Source organism: Eriocheir sinensis, chromosome 64, assembly GCF_024679095.1.
Source record: "Eriocheir sinensis breed Jianghai 21 chromosome 64, ASM2467909v1, whole genome shotgun sequence".
NCBI lineage: Eukaryota > Metazoa > Arthropoda > Malacostraca > Decapoda > Varunidae > Eriocheir > Eriocheir sinensis.
In genome coordinates, this window is record NC_066572.1 from 6,065,091 (window position 1) to 6,083,492 (window position 18,402).

At 45.8% G+C, this 18,402-nt stretch overlaps 2 long non-coding RNA genes across 4 annotated transcripts; one reads left to right on the forward strand and one right to left on the reverse strand.

Moving 5' to 3' along the window:
* Positions 1 to 1,558: 1,558 nt before the first annotated feature.
* Positions 1,559 to 17,227, reverse strand: LOC126987345 (uncharacterized). Its single transcript, XR_007740760.1, has 2 exons — positions 16,926 to 17,227; positions 1,559 to 2,346 (listed from the first exon to the last, which is right to left on the reverse strand). It is a non-coding gene; the product is annotated as an uncharacterized LOC126987345 (long non-coding RNA).
* LOC126987346 (uncharacterized) lies at positions 2,333 to 18,145 on the forward strand. 3 transcript variants are annotated; one of them, XR_007740761.1, is made up of 4 exons: positions 2,333 to 2,831; positions 17,577 to 17,660; positions 17,829 to 17,912; positions 17,997 to 18,145. It is a non-coding gene; the product is annotated as an uncharacterized LOC126987346 (long non-coding RNA). The 3 variants fall into 3 exon arrangements; XR_007740762.1 differs by lacking the exon at positions 17,829 to 17,912; XR_007740763.1 differs by lacking the exon at positions 17,577 to 17,660.
* The last annotated feature ends 257 nt before the right edge of the window (positions 18,146 to 18,402 follow it).

Here is an 18,402-nt window from a genome sequence, read left to right on the forward strand (position 1 = left end):
CTAACGGTACCAGGCAATAACTCGTATCAATATAGTAATTATCATGCACCGCATCGCTCAGGTTTCAGTGTTGCCAGTGCCCGTTAGTCTGCTCGTGCTACGTAATCAGAAGAAAATTGTAATTAACCAAAAAGTTTGATGAAATTCTGATTATCCAATTTTTACATATTGAACGTGAAGCTTGAAGTGTCCCATCTCTAGAAACTATTTTATCATATATTTCGTTAAGAATAAAATGTCGTTATATCTGCTAATTATGATCTAAGGCAGCAGGCACGGCACCCTGCACGTATGGCAGCAGGCACGGCACCCTGCACGTATGGCAGCAGGCACGGCACCCTGCACGTATGGCAGCAGGCACGGCACCTTGTACGTATGGCAGCAGGCACGGCACCCTGCACGTATGGCAGCAGGCACGGCACCCTGCAAGTATGGCAGCAGGCACGGCACCCTGCACGTATGGCAGCAGGCACGGCACCCTGCACGTATGGCAGCAGGCACGGCACCCTGCAAGTATGGCAGCAGGCACGGCACCCTGCACGTATGGCAGCAGGCACGGCACCCTGCACGTATGGCAGCAGGCACGGCACCCTGCACGTATGGCAGCAGGCACGGCACCCTGCACGTATGGCAGCAGGCACGGCACCCTGCACGTATGGCAGCAGGCACGGCACCCTGCACGTATGGCAGCAGGCACGGCACCCTGCCCACACCTCTTTGCCGCGCCTGCCAGACAAATGCCCCACTTCTAAATCTTGACCGTCGTTATTTCCAGCACGGTAACCTCCTCTCCGGCCAATACTCACTAGTCTTCCCCATCTTAGCTTGGCTGTATGGACTTGAGGAAATACTGACTCGCGGTAGTTTTTGTCGCTGGCGCCGTTTTTTTGCAATCACCTTCCTTGATCCTGATTGGCTGTCTTTTTTGTTTCAATGATTCACTCACTTGTGAACCATAGGGCTAACCCTTAGCACCCCGCGGCAACCACGCTGTGCATCACTGCGGAGGACGATCCTAGCGCGGAACAAACCCACGACGTGACCAGCGACTTACAACCGTCACCTGGGCTAAGTTACCACCACCTTTGAGCATCCGGCCACTGTATCAGTGCTATTGTGAAGAAAAAAGTGTAAATGCCCTCTTTTTTTCCATATTATAAGTTAGCACAGTGATTCGGTCCTGCTTCGACATCACATGAGAGCCTAGGAACAGGAAAGCAGTGTCACCTAGCAGAAAGAGGTGTTTCTTCTGTCCAGCAAAAGGAGCCAGCCAGACCAGGACTTACTGCATTCACTGCGGTAGGCCTGTGTCCAAAGCACTCCAGTGTGCTGTGTGATGAATGCCATGGATTGGAATGATAGGTAACTAACTCAAATTTACAGTATGTTGCTGCATATATTCACATTGATATATCAGTACCGCCAAATCTGTGCACGTAAAATGAGTGTTTTACATTTGTTCCCGGTGACATGTTTCCTGCAACATTGAGGACTCACTGGCTGCCAGAGTGAAATTAAGGAACACACGCTATTTTCTTATGATAATAAAACTCATCTCTCGGAATGCTTTTTTATCTTTACATAAATTCCCAAGTGGTACACTGAGATTTGAGGGCATACAAGACACATGTAAATGCAACCTGTTATAATTCTGATTGGGGGAAGAGAGGGGATGGGGGGGATGCATGTGCTCAATCATATCGTCACCCCTCTTTCACACCTACATGAATGTCACACCTTGGGACTAACACCTTGCCACCATCTGGAAGAGGATGTCCTCCCCCTCCCCGGCACCACCACACTGCACTCAACCCTCCCACCACTATCATTCCAACCTCCCACTGATGTGTTAGATCCCTGAACCCCTACCTACTGTTCTTTACAATGTGTTTATAATGTGTACATTTTTAGCTTAGCGGCTGGTAAGACCAAATACACTATATTATTACTATTAACACACACACTTGACCAATAAGCCCAGGCCACAACAGCCAGCCCAGCACAGTCACCAAAAAGATCAGACCTTTCACAGGACCCACCAACCACATGAAGCCTGGGGTGGAAAGTGAATAACAGATCATGCCGTCACAGTCACCATTTGTTCCAACAGATGAATATTTTCTGTTCTCTGTGCTACACACAGCCCTGTAACACCACCACAACAAACACTTGCACTCACACACACAGCAGAACTGAATCAGCACAGCACCTCAGGAGAAGTGGACCTTCATGTGCCTGACAATCTCACCCTTAGTCATGAAACGTTTCCCACAAACATCGCACTTGAACCCTTTATGACCAGAGTGTCTGAAGACGTGCATGTCCAATATACTCTTCAGTTTGAACCTTTTCCCACAAACTTCACACTCATGACTTCTTGCATCAGTGTCTGTAACAAGGTGTAATTTGAGGGTACCCTTCTGACTGAAACATTTCCCACAAACTTCACACTCATGCTTTCTTTCACCAGTGTGTGTAAGAGTGTGTAATTTGAGGTTACCCTTGTGACTGAAACATTTCCCACAAACTTCACACTCATGATTTCTTTCACCAGTGTGTGTAAGAGTGTGTAATTTGAGGGTACCCTTGTGACTGAAACATTTCCCACAAACTTCACACTCATGATTTCTTTCACCAGTGTGTGTAAGAGTGTGTAATTTGAGGGTACCCTTCCGACTGAAACATTTTCCACAAACTTCACACTCATGATTTCTTTCACCAGTGTGTGTAAGAGTGTGTAATTTGAGGGTACCCTTCCGACTGAAACATTTTCCACAAACTTCACACTCATGATTTCTTTCACCAGTGTGTGTAAGAGTGTGTAATTTGAGGTTACCCTTGTGACTGAAACATTTCCCACAAACTTCACACTCATGATTTCTTTCACCAGTGTGTGTAAGAGTGTGTAATTTGAGGTTATCCTTCCGACTGAAACATTTCCCACGAGGGTACCCTTCTGACTGAAACATTTCCCACAAACTTCACACTCATGATTTCTTTCACCAGTGTGTGTAACAGTGTGTAATTTGAGGGTACCCTTCTGACTGAAACATTTTCCACAAACTTCACACTCATGATTTCTTTCACCAGTGTGTGTAAGAGTGTGTTTCTTGAGGGTACCCTTCTCAGTGAAACATTTTCCACAGATTTCACACTCATGATTTCTTTCACCAGTGTGTGTAAGAGTGTGTAATTTGAGGGTACCCTTCTCAGTGAAACATTTCCCACAAACTTCACACTCATGATTTCTTTCACCAGTGTGTGTACGGGTGTGTTTCTTGAGGTTACCCTTGTGACTGAAACATTTCCCACAAACTTCACACTCATGATTTCTTTCACCAGTGTGTGTAAGAGCGTGTGTGTTGAGGTGACCCTTCTGACTGAAACATTTCCCACAAGCTTCACACTCATGATTTCTTGCACCAGTGTGTGTAAGGGTGTGTGTGTTGAGGTGACCGTTATGCTTGAAACATTTCCCACAAACTTCACACTCATGGTTTCTTGCACCAGTGTGTGTAAGAGTGTGTAATTTGAGGGTACCCTTGTGACTGAAACATTTCCCACAAACTTCACACTCATGATTTCTTTCACCAGTGTGTGTAAGAGTGTGTAATTTGAGGTTATCCTTCCGACTGAAACATTTCCCACAAACTTCACACTCATGGTTTCTTGCACCAGTGTGTGTAAGGGTGTGTGTGTTGAGGTGACCCTTCTGATTGAAACATTTCCCACAAACTTCACACTCATGGTTTCTTGCACCAGTGTGTGTAAGGGTGTGATGTTTGGGGTTACTCCTATTACTAAACCTTTTGCCACACTCCCGACTTTCATGAGGTCTTACACCAGAGTGTGGGTGGTGTTGTTGAGGTCATCCTTCCCTGCATGTCTTTTCTCACACTCTTGGCTTTGGTCAGTAAACTTGCTCTCATTCTCAGATCTTCTCACACTTCTGAAATTCAAACTTCCCCCTTTGTGGATGAAGAGGCCAGCAGTTGTTGTTGTTGTTGGTGGTTGTGTTGGTGGTGTTTTTTATCACTCCTGAACCTCACACCAGTAGCAGTCTGCTCCTGCTGATCCCAGCCACTCCAGCTGCTGTCCCGCCTTGCAGCCTCCACTGCAACACTACTCTGGATGTGAGGAGTTGGCTGGCCTTGAGGAACCTCAGAGATGCTGGAGAAGGCGGCGAGGTTGCTTCAAAGCCACACTCAGTGACCAATTGAGCAGGCAAGGCGAGGGATGCACCAAGGAGTCCTGAAGTCAGCGGCAGCAGGAACGGAACAAGTACTGACCACAGCAACTGTCTCGATGCCTCACTTCAACACTAACACCAGTGGTGGACATTGGGACACAAAGTCATGTGCTGAAAAAAAAAAAAAGAACATAAGAACATAAGAACGTAAGAAGTCTGCAAGAGGCCGGTTGGCCTATACAAGGCAGCTCCTGTACACTCAACCCCACCTTACCTCACCATCCATGGCTTTATCTAACCTCTTCTTGAATGTATCTATGGTATTGGCACCCACAACATGGCTCCCAAGCCTGTTCCATTCGTCCACCACTCTATTGGTGAACCAATTCTTGCCTATGTCTTTGTTGAATCTGAATTTGTATAACTTAAAACCATTGCCACGCGTCCTACCTGGCTCTTTCACTCTCAAAATTTTATTGACATCCCCTTTATTAAATCCCTTCATCCATTTATAAACTTCGATCAAGTCTCCTCACAACCTTCGCTTTTCTAGAGAGTGTAGATTTAACTGCTTCAGCCTGTCTTCATAAGGCAAGTTTCTCACCCCCTGAATCATCTTTGTCATCCTCCTCTGTACAGATTCTAACATATTGATATCCATTCTATAATAGGGGGACCAGAACTGAACTGCATAATCAAGATGAGGTCTAACTAGTGCTAAGTAAAGTTTGAGGATGACTTCAGCGCTCCTATTGCTCATGCTCCTTGAGATGAAACATAGTACTCTGTTTGCCCGATTTTTAGCCTGAATGCATTGAGCCCTAGGACGGGGAAACTGAAGTTGGTGGGAGGGATCAGGGCGGTGGTGGGTGCACCGAAGGCAAGCCACAGGCCACCGGGTCAGGCAAATAGTGCGTGTACTGATAATAAACTAATGCAATAATATATTCATTGATAAATGTGTCTTTTGAACTAACCTAAATAAATCTGAAGCGATATTCGTAACAATACTAAGACAGAACTACACGTAAATGGACAATATCCAGCGACCAAAGCTGCAAGCTTGATAGTTTTAAGGCCTGTTAACACATTAATCGCGTTTGGCAACTCAGCGCTCTTGCCTGCTCATGGAACTTTCACGGCGCCCACCACGCCAGTGTCCGTTGGACTTTTGCAGAGAGAGGAGTTATGTACCATTATGAGAGGATAGCCTGTATTATAGTGTAAAAATCCACGGTACAAATATATACCAAATCGCGGACCACTAATATTTTTCCCCTCTGCCGCGTATTGGTGCACCAATGTACCAGGCATGGGTTGGCGCATATATGTACCAGTTCGCGACGCACTGACGATATAGTCTTGTTCTGCTATTTGGTGCAGTTTTTATGATTATTATACGAGTTTGTGTCAATACAATATCTTACATTTTGATGAGCTGTACATAAAAAAACTATTAATAATGTTTTTTTCCCTCCTTTTCAACAGAAATGAACCCGACCGTCTTTTAAGGAGGGTGATTCAGATGATTCAGGTTTTTTGTCAGTTCAGATGACCCAGATGATGAGCTCTCCGAGGAAAGTGACGAGTTAGAAACAGATGAAGAGCAGGATGGGGAACATTATTTTCTTCTCTGTTATGAGCAAAATTTTAATTTATCAGGAATTTTTTTTTTTTACGTTATTTGCGGAGTGGTATTTCCCTCTACAGTTCAGTAAAATACACTATAATAAATCAACCATTGGGATAATCTAATATTCCAAGTACTAGTAAGTAGTGATCTGGAGCATTATTGTTTCTGTTATGAAAGCAAAATTTTCATTAGGATTTTTTTTTTTTTTTTTTTTTTATGTTGTTTGATATGAGGGGCATTTGCCTCTACAGTTGATTACTGTTACATAATGAAATGCTTATATTTGGAAGCAAAATGTCACCAAACTTTAAATGTATTTTGGATGCCTTTACATAGCTATATATTTATTACCTTATCATTTTGAACTTATTACCTGGTACCATTGCAACACATCTGCAGTCATAATAAATACAAATTTACCCACAAATTGTTTATATACTCATGTTTGTAAAAGTTTATAGAAAGGGCTATTCGGGCCACAGATGTACCAATATGCAACAAGTGAAACATCTGCGCAGCACACTGGCGGCCCAGTAAGTGAACAAGGTACAAACAATCATATGTGAACATTTCATGACAATCAAATGAATACAAATGGCAAGACACATGAAATGGAAAAAAAAATCTTAAGGAGCCAAAATCTTGAAAATTTGTTTTTTACACTTCAAAAAATTTCACAAAATCGACAAAACGTCTGACAGTCTTTTGTAAGGTATCAATATAATCTACAACTAAACGGCAATTTGTCTCATTTTGTAAATTTTTTTTAAATGTAAAAAGAAAACAGTAGAAAAAGTGGAGAAAATTATTAGTGAAAATGAATTTCAATTTTTTTTAGGCTAGAACAAAAAATGAAAAAAAGTCCAAAATGAGAAATGTAGATCTATACACAAAGTTTCTATGGTATTTTTTTTCAACTAAAGTCTGTGAAACAAAAATAAGATTTTATGCTTTGTTTGAGTCTCCTCTACACATTCACCCAAATTTCACAAAATTCACAGAATGTCATACACTTACACCAACAAACAACATACTAAAATTTCAAAGCCATAGGACATACTGTGTGCCCAGGAGGGACCCCCCCGGGCGCCCTCCTTAACCCGAGAACGTTGGCAGACCCTTTTTTAGGCTTTCACGAGTCGTGGCTGTGGTACGGTGGACCCTAAAAAGGGCTCGCCATAAAGCCCCTAATTCGCGCTAATTGTAGGCGGTGGTGGCATAGCGCAACCCTACGGTCTACGGCCTACGGGTTAATAAGGCAGTGAGGCCGCTGATTGGGTGAGCGCCAGCGATGACGTCATTGGACTCCCAGCGAATCACAAGCGTGTTTTCAGAGCTCAGCCAATTTCCCAAGGTACGTATTTTGAGATAACAAGGGGGGGCAGCATGACCCAATTATAATGGCACCACTATAAACAGTTGCCTGCACCATGACAGGCTCGGGGCCGACCATTAGGCTCAGATGGATAGTTTACCGGCACCATAAGCCACATAAAAAATAAAAAATAAAAAAAATCTCCACGGATCGGAACAAATAAGCGCTTTTTCAGTGTTTTCAATACCTTGAGTTTCGCGACCCTCGAGTTTAGCGCTACACCTTCGGAACAAGGCGAGCACGAAACTTAAGAGGGTACTGTAGTCATAACATAAATACTGGCCTAAGGCAAAAACCTTCTCTTTCATCGTACTTTTATTTATTGGAGAGTAAGATGTTGGTATTTTCCTGAGGTCGGGGTGGCAACCCTACACATGCGTGGCCCATCCACACCCTGGCCCTCCGCTCCTTCCTGTCCCAAGTGTACCTGTCCACACCTTGGCCCTCCCCTCCTTCCTGTCCCAAGTGTACCCGTCCACACCCTGGCCCTCCACTCCTTCCTGTCCCAAGTGTACCCGTCCACACCCTGGCCCTCCCCTCCTTCCTGTCCCAAGTGTACCCGTCCACACCCTGGCCCTCCCCTCCTTCCTGTCCCAAGTGTAGCCCGTCCACACCTTGGCCCTCCCCTCCTTCCTGTCCCAAGTGTACCCGTCCACACCCTGGCCCTCCCCTCCTTCCTGTCCCAAGTGTACCTGTCCACACCTTGGCCCTCCCCTCCTTCCTGTCCCAAGTGTACCCGTCCACACCCTGGCCCTCCACTCCTTCCTGTCCCAAGTGTACCCGTCCACACCCTGGCCCTCCGCTCCTTCCTGTCCCAAGTGTACCCGTCCACACCCTGGCCCTCCGCTCCTTCCTGTCCCAAGTGTACCCGTCCACACCCTGGCCCTCCCCTCCTTCCTGTCCCAAGTGTATCCGTCCACACCCTGGCACTCCCCTCCTTCCTGTCCCAAGTGTACCCGTCCACACCCTGGCCCTTCGCTCCTTCCTGTCCCAAGTGTACCCGTCCACACCCTGGCCCTATGCTCCTTCCTGTCACAATTACAGCCCGTCCACACCCTGGACCTCTCCTCCTTCCTGTCCCAATTACAGCCCGTCCACACCCTGGACCTCTCCTCCTTCCTGTCCCAATTACAGCCCGTCCACACCCTGGCCCTCCACTCCTTCCTGTCCCAATTACAGCCCGTCCACACCTTGGCCCTCCGCTCCTTCCTGTCCCAATTACAGCCCGTCCACACCCTGACCCTCCGCTCCTTCCTGTCCCAAGTGTACCCGTCCACACCCTGGCCCTATGCTCCTTCCTGTCCCAATTACAGCCCGTCCACACCCTGGCCCTCCGCTCCTTCCTGTCCCAAGTGTACCCGTCCACACCCTGGCCCTATGCTCCTTCCTGTCCCAATTACAGCCCGTCCACACCCTGGCCCTCCGCTCCCCAGAAAACATGGGGTTATTGGGCCAGCATCGGCTACTGTCGGGGTTGTGTCGGCAGCGGCGGCTGAGTGACTGTTGCAGCAAACCGCTTCGTTAGCGGTGTCGGCCTTACATCAGTAAATGTTAATTGAACCAATTAATACTAAAACCAAATTGGCCCGATACAGTTTGCCTCATATTTGCCTCAATCATGAGCTAATGTATAACACTGCATTTATGCAAACATACAAAAAAATGGATTATCCGTTTTCCGATCGGGATTACAGGCAGCGAACGTTCAAGATCAAGATCAAGTTCAACTTTTCCCGCTTAAATATTGTTTACGTTGTAAAACGGCTCATCCAAGAAGCCGTCTCGTCATCGTTGAACAATTTACCACTCTACACACAAGTGGTGAGTTATCTTTGATAAATCTTTGAAAGATGAAGTCTTCAAAGTGGACATTAGCCCAAAAAGCTAAGAGAAAATGTTGTCAGTATCCATATACAAGCCAACCCAAACACGCCCAACGATCTATCCCTCGTCAATGTGTCAATCTTGCACACACTACTACTGACTCTGGGTGATGGTGATGATGATGTGATATTGTCATGTGAAGGGAAGCAGGATGTAGATTGTGGAGCTCAGCAGGTGTTAAATACAGATGATCACAAAAGAAAGCAAACTGAAATTTGTTCTTCACTTAGTAATGGTGATTTTTGTTGGCAAAATGAAGAAATAGTTGAGGAAAGGTACCATAAATAATGCTATCCTGCATGAGTTGAAGGAGATTTTTTTTTCAGGAGTACAGTGCATCAAGGGACCATATTGGCTATCCAGCGGCGACTCGAAGACAAGTAGTTTGGACTTAACTCGGTTCCTCTTTTCTATTTCGGGAAAAAATAATACTGGCTGTCGTTTGGAGCCAAATGTCCAAACGTGGTACCTGCTGATAGAAAAAAAATGTATTTACCCTTTGCTGGTATGGTTTTAAGGTTTGCATCTGTGTGTGGTGTGTGTGACCACTGAGGGGCGAATGTGCCGCGGGCCGGTCTCCTGAGCGGCCCAAACAGACTTGAGGTTTTGTATTTTTTTGCACAGGGCTTTATTTTGCTCTCCAGCAGCTTAAGAATGATTTAACTTGCTGTTAAATAATTGTTAGCTGAAGAACCTATAGCTATTTTGACTTCTGGTCTTAAGATAAGTGATTTACAGACGCCCTCTCCAGCGAGAGGGCGTCTGTAAATCACTTATCTTAAGACCAGAAATCAAAATAGCTACTAACAATTATTTAACAGCAAGTTAAATCATTCTTAAGCTGCTGGAGAGCAAAATAAAGCCCAGGGCAAAAAAATACAAAACCTCCAAGCTAATATTTTGTCTGTTTGGGCCGCTCAGGAGACTGCGGCCCGCTAACTAACTAATTAGCTAACGAGGGGGCTTCAGCCCCCTCGAAGACCCTGCTAACCAAGGGGGGGCTGCCCTGGACCCCCCCCTCTTAAAGGTGCGTGTTATAAAAAAAAAATAACCACGTGTGGTGGACCTGGTCTCACATGCGTGGGCTAATGGCTAACAAAGCGTACCATCGCTAACCAAGCGTATTATCGGAAATAGTATTAGGTAAAGGTGCGTGTTCACACCAAAAAAATAATAATAACAACGCATGGTGGACCTGGTCTCACATAGCGTATCATTGCTAACCGGATCGTTGGCAACGCTGCTCATATTGCAATGGCGTCGCCATGTAAACACATCGTCCGTATGTATAATATGCCCTTAAGTACAATATGGAGGTGCGGAGTGATTTTCAATAATTACCTTGCGTGGTTTCCGTACGTTGTAAAAAAAACCCGGAATGTATGAAATTTCCCTACATCTTAGTAATTGTAAGGAATTTCCCTACATCTAGGGTATTTTTCAACCCCTCATAACTCAAAAACTATGCATTTGCAACGCATATCATGTTTACCACCGCATTCCCCGAAGTCTCAATGGCCCCCTAGCCAATTTTGGTTGCGAGGGGTGAGTATGGGCAAACACTAGAATAATACCCCCAAGTGTAGCCCTCCCCTCCTTCCTGTCCCAAGTGTAGCCCATCCACACCCTGGCCCTCCCCTCCTTCCTGTCCCAAGTGTAGCCCATCCACACCCTGGCCCACCACACCTTCCTGTACCAAGTGTGGCCCGTCCACACCCAGGCCCTCCCCTCCTTCCTGTCCCAAGTGTAGCCCGTCCACACCCTGGCCCTCCCCTCCTTCCTGTCCCAAGTGTAGCCCGTCCACACCCTGGCCCTCCCCTCCTTCCTGTCCCAAGTGTAGCCCGTCCACACCCTGGCCCTCCCCTCCTTCCTGTCCCAAGTGTAGCCCATCCACACCCTGGCCCTCCCCTCCTTCCTGTCCCAAGTGTAGCCCATCCACACCCTGGCCCTCCCCTCCTTCCTGTCCCAAGTGTAGCCCGTCCACACCTTGGCCCTCCCTCCTTCCTGTCCCAAGTGTGGCCGTCCACACCCTGGCCCTCCCTCCTTCCTGTCCCAAGTGTAGCCCATCCACACCCTGGCCCTCCCTCCTTCCTGTCCCAAGTGTAGCCGTCCACACCTGGCCCTCCCTCCTTCCTGTCCCAACTGTAGCCCGTCCACACCCTGGCCCTCCCTCCTTCCTTTCCCAAGTGTAGCACGTCCACACCCTGGACCTCCCCTCCTTCCTGTCCCAAGTTCAGCCCGTCCACACCCTGGCCCTCCCCTCCTTCCTGTCCCAAGTGTAGCCCGTCCACACCCTGGCCCTCCCCTCCTTCCTGTCCCAAGTGTAGCCCGTCCACACCCTGGCCCTCCCTCCTTCCTGTCCCAAGTGTAGCCTGTCCACCCCTGGCCTCCCCTCCTTCCTGTCCCAAGTGTAGCCCGTCCACACCTGGCCCTCCCTCCTTCCTGTCCCAAGTGTAGCCTGTCCACACCCTGGCCCTCCCTCCTTCCTGTCCCAAGTGTAGCCCGTCCACACCCTAGCCCTCCCATCCTTCCTGTCCCAAGTGTAGCCTGTCCACACCCTAGCCCTCCCCTCCTTCCTGACCCAAGTGTAGCCGTCCACACCCAGGCCCTCCCTCCTTCCTGTCCCAAGTGTAGCCCGTCCACACCCTGGCCCTCCCTCCTTCCTGTCCCAAGTACATCCCGTCCACACCCTGGCCCTCCAACCCCCCCACACACAAGCAGTGGCACTGCACGCCGAGGGGCTCCTCCTCCTCCACGAGAAACACTGCCAGGGCACTTCAGGGCACGCGGCGGACCTCGACCTTGATCTTGATGTCACAGGGGACTTGTTTGCTTCCTCCTCCTCTTCTTCTTCTCCTTCCTTTATAGCTTCTTGGCTCCTTCTTGATTGTTTCACTTTTCTGTCTCCCTATATTCAGACTTTCCTATTTTATCCTTTCCGATTGACCTATTTTCCCATTTCTTTATTTTATTTCCCTGTTTTCTTCTTTTACCTTCTCCTCTTGTTTATCTGCAACAATAAACTATCAATCAATCAAATCTCCTCTTTGCACATCTTCTTAGGTCCTTCTTGATTCTTTATTTTTTCTGTGTACCTAGATTCAGATTTTCCTGTTTTCCTCTTCTGATTTAGTACATATTTTTTCCCATTTTTCTTTTATTTCCGTATTTTCTTCTTCTTTTGTGATGATCTGCTTCTTTTTTCTCTTCTTCACACTATATTCAGGTTTTCCTATTTTCCGATTTGCCTATTTTCCCTATTTTTTCTTCTTTTCTTTCTAATTGGAGACTTTTTATGCCCTAAGTTGTTGTCTTTTTAGGCATTTTATTTATGGTCTTTTATTTCTTGTATTTTCTTTTCCTTACGCTTAGTTTTATCCTTGGAGGAATAATACATGGAGTGGCCATCAGCTGTTCGCTCTCTTGGAGGAAGATTCTTCCTCCTCTTGAGCAGGCATTGCCTAACTTTGTAATAACTACCGATGAAGTCCTTAAAGCTCTCCAGTCCCTTAAAACAAATACAAGCCCCGGACCTGACAACGTATATCCTATACTGCTTAACCCTAGAATGGAAACCGTTTGCCGTTTGGCACAAAAATTAAGGGGTTTTTGAAACTCGCGCTCACTGTGGTTAACCTTGGCGAATTTTTCAACTCATTCACGGGCATGTATTAGTGCGTCGGGTGCCCTGTTGAGGAGAGGTATCACAGTCCTCTGCTCCTTCTCACTTCTCTGGTATGAGTGCCCGTGTGCCATTCGGCACAGCGTTTCCAGTAACGTTATTTTTGTTGTCAAATAAAGTTTTGGAAGTACCCATTTAGCCCTCTTTCGGATTCTATCCTCTCTCTGTTCCTAAGGCTCTTCGTCTCATCAGCTCCTCCTCCTACTGATAGCCTTCTACCTCTTAAATTCCGCCGCGATGTTGCTTCTCTTTCTATCTTCTATCGATATTTCCACGCTGACTGCTCTTCTGAACTTGCTAACTGCATGCCTCCCCCCCTCCCGCGGCCACGCTGCACACGACTTTCTGTTCATGCTCATCCCTACACTGTCCAAACCCCTTATGCAAGAGTTAACCAGCATCTTCACTCTGTCATCCCTCACGCTGGTAAACTCTGGAACAACCTTCCTTCATCTGTATTTCCTCCTGCCTACGACTTGAACTCTTTCAAGAGGAGGGTATCAGGACACCTCTCCTCCCGAATTTGATCTTTCTTTCGGCCACCTCTTTTAATTCTTTTTTGGGAGCAGCGAGTAGCGGGCTTTTTTATTATTGTTTTCTTTTTTTGTGCCCTTGAGCTGCCTCCTTTGTTGTAAAAAAAAAAAAAAAAAGCCCGACAACACCTGGGGAGGAACGATACAACAAGTCCTCGCAGGACAAGATGCGTTGTCGAACGGACCTTTGGGATCCTCAAGTCAAGGTGCAGGTGCCTACATAAGTCAGGAGGAAGTTTGCAGTATGACCCCAAGAAGACTATGAAGATTGCGACTTCTTGTATGCTCCTGTACAACTACTGAGTGGATCGCTGCAGAAGAAGTACCAGTTCAGCCTGTGAGAAACAACAGACAGATTCCTGGTCAAGTTGTCAGGCAGGAAATTATTAGAAACTTCTTTTCCTGAGTACAGGTAGGCATATATGTAGACCTTGCAGTTAGTAATAGATTACTTTCAAATGTAAATGTGCACAACTCACACTCGGAGGCATAAGAACAAAACAAGAAATCATAATGGCCACATGTTCGGCATTCTTGATCTTAATTTATATGGCGATTATTATTAATATGTAATTAATATCAGCTTACACCTGCAGATTGCGTATGGTGCACCGGTGGGAGTGGTCAGCGTGTGTACGTGGTGATCCAGAGGACTCGACTCCCACTGCAAGACTGAGAGTTTTTAACCATTGACAAGTGACGGAGGGTTACCAACATGCTGCCTAACAGATCTTCAGTCAACCCTAACTTCAGTGTCTTTGATCAAGAGGGGCACCACCTCCACACCACACATTCTTATCACCTAGTTTGATACCCTACTTGTCCATCTCACATGGCCCATGTATCTCAGCATTCTGCACTCTTGGCTCCATGTCATCCTCTTCAACTTGTTGCTTCGAATAGCATAACTGGCCTCACATACATAGAAGTGTTCAATATACCTAGGCTATAATATTATATTTAAGGACTCCTATACGAGGTATCGCCCCAGACAGAGGTGTCGAAGTAAGTCTGTCTGATGGTAGGCTGGCTGACTGCTGTCGGGACCCAAGCCAGCATGCCCTGGGGGTTGTGTGCGGGAGGAGGAAAGAGGGTAAAGGACAAATGGTGTGTGTGTCATTATCAGGGGTAACCACGGTGGAGCGCAAACACTCGGTAGTTGTAGTCAAGGCTTAATTAAGTTGATGAGTGATGTTAGACTGAGTGAGCAGGTTTTTTACCACATATTAGTGGGAACACTTGATAGTGTTGTGCTGGAAGCTTCCCCCGGGGTCTATGGGACTCCGGAAGGCTCCGGGAGGAGCGAGTAGAGGGGCGGGGAGCAAGGCCCCGCCCGCGCCCCGCGGCCAGGCGCCAGGCGGGAAGTGTTGCCAACTCGCACATATTTTTGCTACATGTTCTTGTATAATCTAATATATACTGTAACGTTCTAGACTGTACTGTTCGGTATATATAGGAGAAGAGGGCGAGAGGAGTTAGTCCCAGTCATAGTAAGCTAGTGGTCAGTGAAGAGTCAAGAGTGAATTGTACAACTAAGGAAGAATATTAAACTACAGAAGCTGTGCAAGGTGTTTCCATATCTCCCTCCCACGGAGTCTCCTGACGGCGACACGGAACCCAAGTAACACGTCCGGCATAACAATAGGTTTTCTTCGTGTGTTGGTGCTACTTGTTTCTTGTGTTTACATGTTAGTTTATAATTAGACTAAGTTCTAAGTGTTATGAGCGACAATTTAGTCTTGTATGGCTGAATCCTGTCCCTTGACCCTTAGTTCATCATCAGAATCTCTAAACAAATATATTTACCTTAAGTAATAGTGTTAAAGTCACGCTACCCATATTATTTGGCAGATGATAATCCTGTGCGATAACGGTGCCTTATTAGACTTGGTAAATGAACTAATAATTTTACTCTCTGGTTTAAGTGATCAACAATTAATTATACTTTGAGGTATAATTAACAAACATTATTAAGGAGTGCCCATGCCAGGCACGACATTAAGAATATTTTCTGTTGACCAGCAGACTTACTATAGTCAAACCATTTCCAATAGTCTGTTGAGGCAGTGGCTTCTGCAGGTCCTTTCCTCCCTTCTGCTTTGCCACACAGTTCCAGTTACCTATTTCCTCCGTTTCCTGTCCTGTCTTTCACAAACTGGGCACCTGTAATGCACCACTACTTGATTTACATTTCTCAGCCCTGAGCATCTCTTTGTGGCACCACTTATCACCCCCTGTGCACAGGGCAGAGTTAGTAGCCATTTCTCTTCCACACCAACTACCTTCCTGTATAGATGATTTCTCAGTAATTACTTATTTGTTGTGCTGTATCAGCTGTTACGTGCTACATCAAGCTGTAATACTCAAACTGCAGGTTAATCCAATAAAAAAAGTGAATGACTAAGTCATGTGTTATTATTCCCAAGCTCCATTGGCAATGGCGAGTACACATTATATAACTGAAGCATATTACACATTCATTGAACACAATTAAAACTAACTACCCTAATCAAATTAAATGTAACCTAACCTCATCTGACCTAATTAAACTAAATATAAGGTAACCTAACATAACCTGGCCTTTATGCCTGCTCCCAAAATGAAATAAATGGAAACAAATTTCATATTAATTTGAAAAATATATCTAGGGAACAAAAAGAGGGAAAATGACAAGAATTGAACTATGAAACAAGAATTGTTGGCTTCAAGATGACCTCAACTGACTAAGAATGACAAGATCTACGCAATGTGACAGGTCAGAATTGAGTCTTGAAAATGATTTCTGATGATTAAGAATGACATGATCTACTGAATGACAACAATTGTCTGCTTTGAAAATGACCTCAGCTGAAATAATATTGCATGCATTTAACCTTTTTACATCCCTCTCCAACATCCTATTCCATTCAGTCACAACTGTTACCATAATCCCCTTTTCTCTTATATACATACATCACTCAAGTAGCATGTGCTCAATCATATCGTCACCCCTCTTTCACACCTACATGAATGTCACACCTTGGGACTAACACCTTGCCACCATCTGGAAGAGGATGTCCCCCCCCTCCCCGGCACCACCACACTGCACTCAACCCTCCCACCACTATCATTCCAACCTCCCACTGATGTGTTAGATCCCTGAACCCCTACCTACTGTTCTTTACAATGTGTTTATAATGTGTACATTTTTAGCTTAGCGGCTGGTAAGACCAAATACACTATATTATTACTATTAACACACACACACTTGACCAATAAGCCCAGGCCACAACAGCCAGCCCAGCACAGTCACCAAAAAGATCAGACCTTTCACAGGACCCACCAACCACATGAAGCCTGGGGTGGAAAGTGAATAACAGATCATGCCGTCACAGTCACCATTTGTTCCAACAGATGAATATTTTCTGTTCTCTGTGCTACACACAGCCCTGTAACACCACAACAACAAACACTTGCACTCACACACACAGCAGAACTGAATCAGCACAGCACCTCAGGAGAAGTGGACCTTCATGTGGCTGACAATCTCACCCTTAGTCATGAAACGTTTCCCACAAACATCGCACTTGAACCCTTTATGACCAGAGTGTCTGAAGACGTGCCTGTTCAATATACTCTTCAGTTTGAACCTTTTCCCACAAACTTCACACTCATGACTTCTTGCATCAGTGTGTGTAACAAGGTGTAAATTGAGGGTACCCTTCTGACTGAAACATTTCCCACAAACTTCACACTCATGATTTCTTTCACCAGTGTGTGTAAGAGTGTGTACTTTGAGGTTACTCTTGTGACTGAAACATTTCCCACAAACTTCACACTCATGATTTCTTTCACCAGTGTGTGTAAGAGTGTGTAATTTGAGGGTACCCTTCCGACTGAAACATTTCCCACAAACTTCACACTCATGATTTTTTTCACCAGTGTGTGTAAGAGTGTGTTTCTTGAGGGTACCCTTCTCAGTGAAACATTTTCCACAGATTTCACACTCATGATTTCTTTCACCAGTGTGTGTAAGAGTGTAAATTGAGGTTACCCTTCTGACTGAAACATTTCCCACATACTTCACACTCATGATTTCTTTCACCAGTGTGTGTAAGAGTGTGTAATTTGAGGGTACCCTTCAGTCTGAAACATTTCCCACAAACTTCACACTCATGATTTCTTGCACCAGTGTGTGTAAGGGTGTGTGTGTTGAGGTGACCCTTCTGACTGAAACATTTCCCACAAACTTCACACTCATAATTTCTTGCACTGGTGTGTGTAAGGGTGTGTGTGTTGAGGTTACCCTTCTGACTGAAACATTTCCCACAAACTTCACACTCATGATTTCTTGCACCAGTGTGTGTAAGGGTGTGTGTGTTGAGGTGACCCTTATGATTGAAACATTTCCCACAAACTTCACACTCATGATTTCTTTCACCAGTGTGTGTAAGAGTGTGTAATTTGAGGGTACCCTCCTGACTGAAACATTTCCCACAAACTTCACACTCATGATTTCTTTCACCAGTGTGTGTAAGGGTGTGTGTGTTGAGGTTACCCTTCTGACTGAAACATTTCCCACAAACTTCACACTCATGATTTCTTGCACCAGTGTGTGTAAGGGTGTGTGTGTTGAGGTTACCCTTTTGACTGAAACATTTCCCACAAACTTCACACTCATGGTTTCTTGCACCAGTGTGTGTAAGGGTGTGTGTGTTGAGGTGACCCTTCTGATTGAAACATTTCCCACAAACTTCACACTCATGGTTTCTTGCACCAGTGTGTGTAAGGGTGTGATGTTTGGGGTTACTCCTATTACTAAACCTTTTGCCACACTCCCGACTTTCATGAGGTCTTACACCAGAGTGTGTGGGTGTATTTGTTGAGGTCATCCTTCCCTGCATGTCTTTTCTCACACTCTTGGCTTTGGTCAGTAAACTTGCTCTCATTCTCAGATCTTCTCACACTTCTGAAATTCAAACTTCCCCCTTTGTGGATGAAGAGGCCAGCAGTTGTTGTTGTTGGTGGTGGTTGTGTTGGTGGTGTTTTTTATCACTCCTGAACCTCACACCAGTAGCAGTCTGCTCGCTCCTGCTGATCCCAGCCACTCCAGCTGCTGTCCCGCCT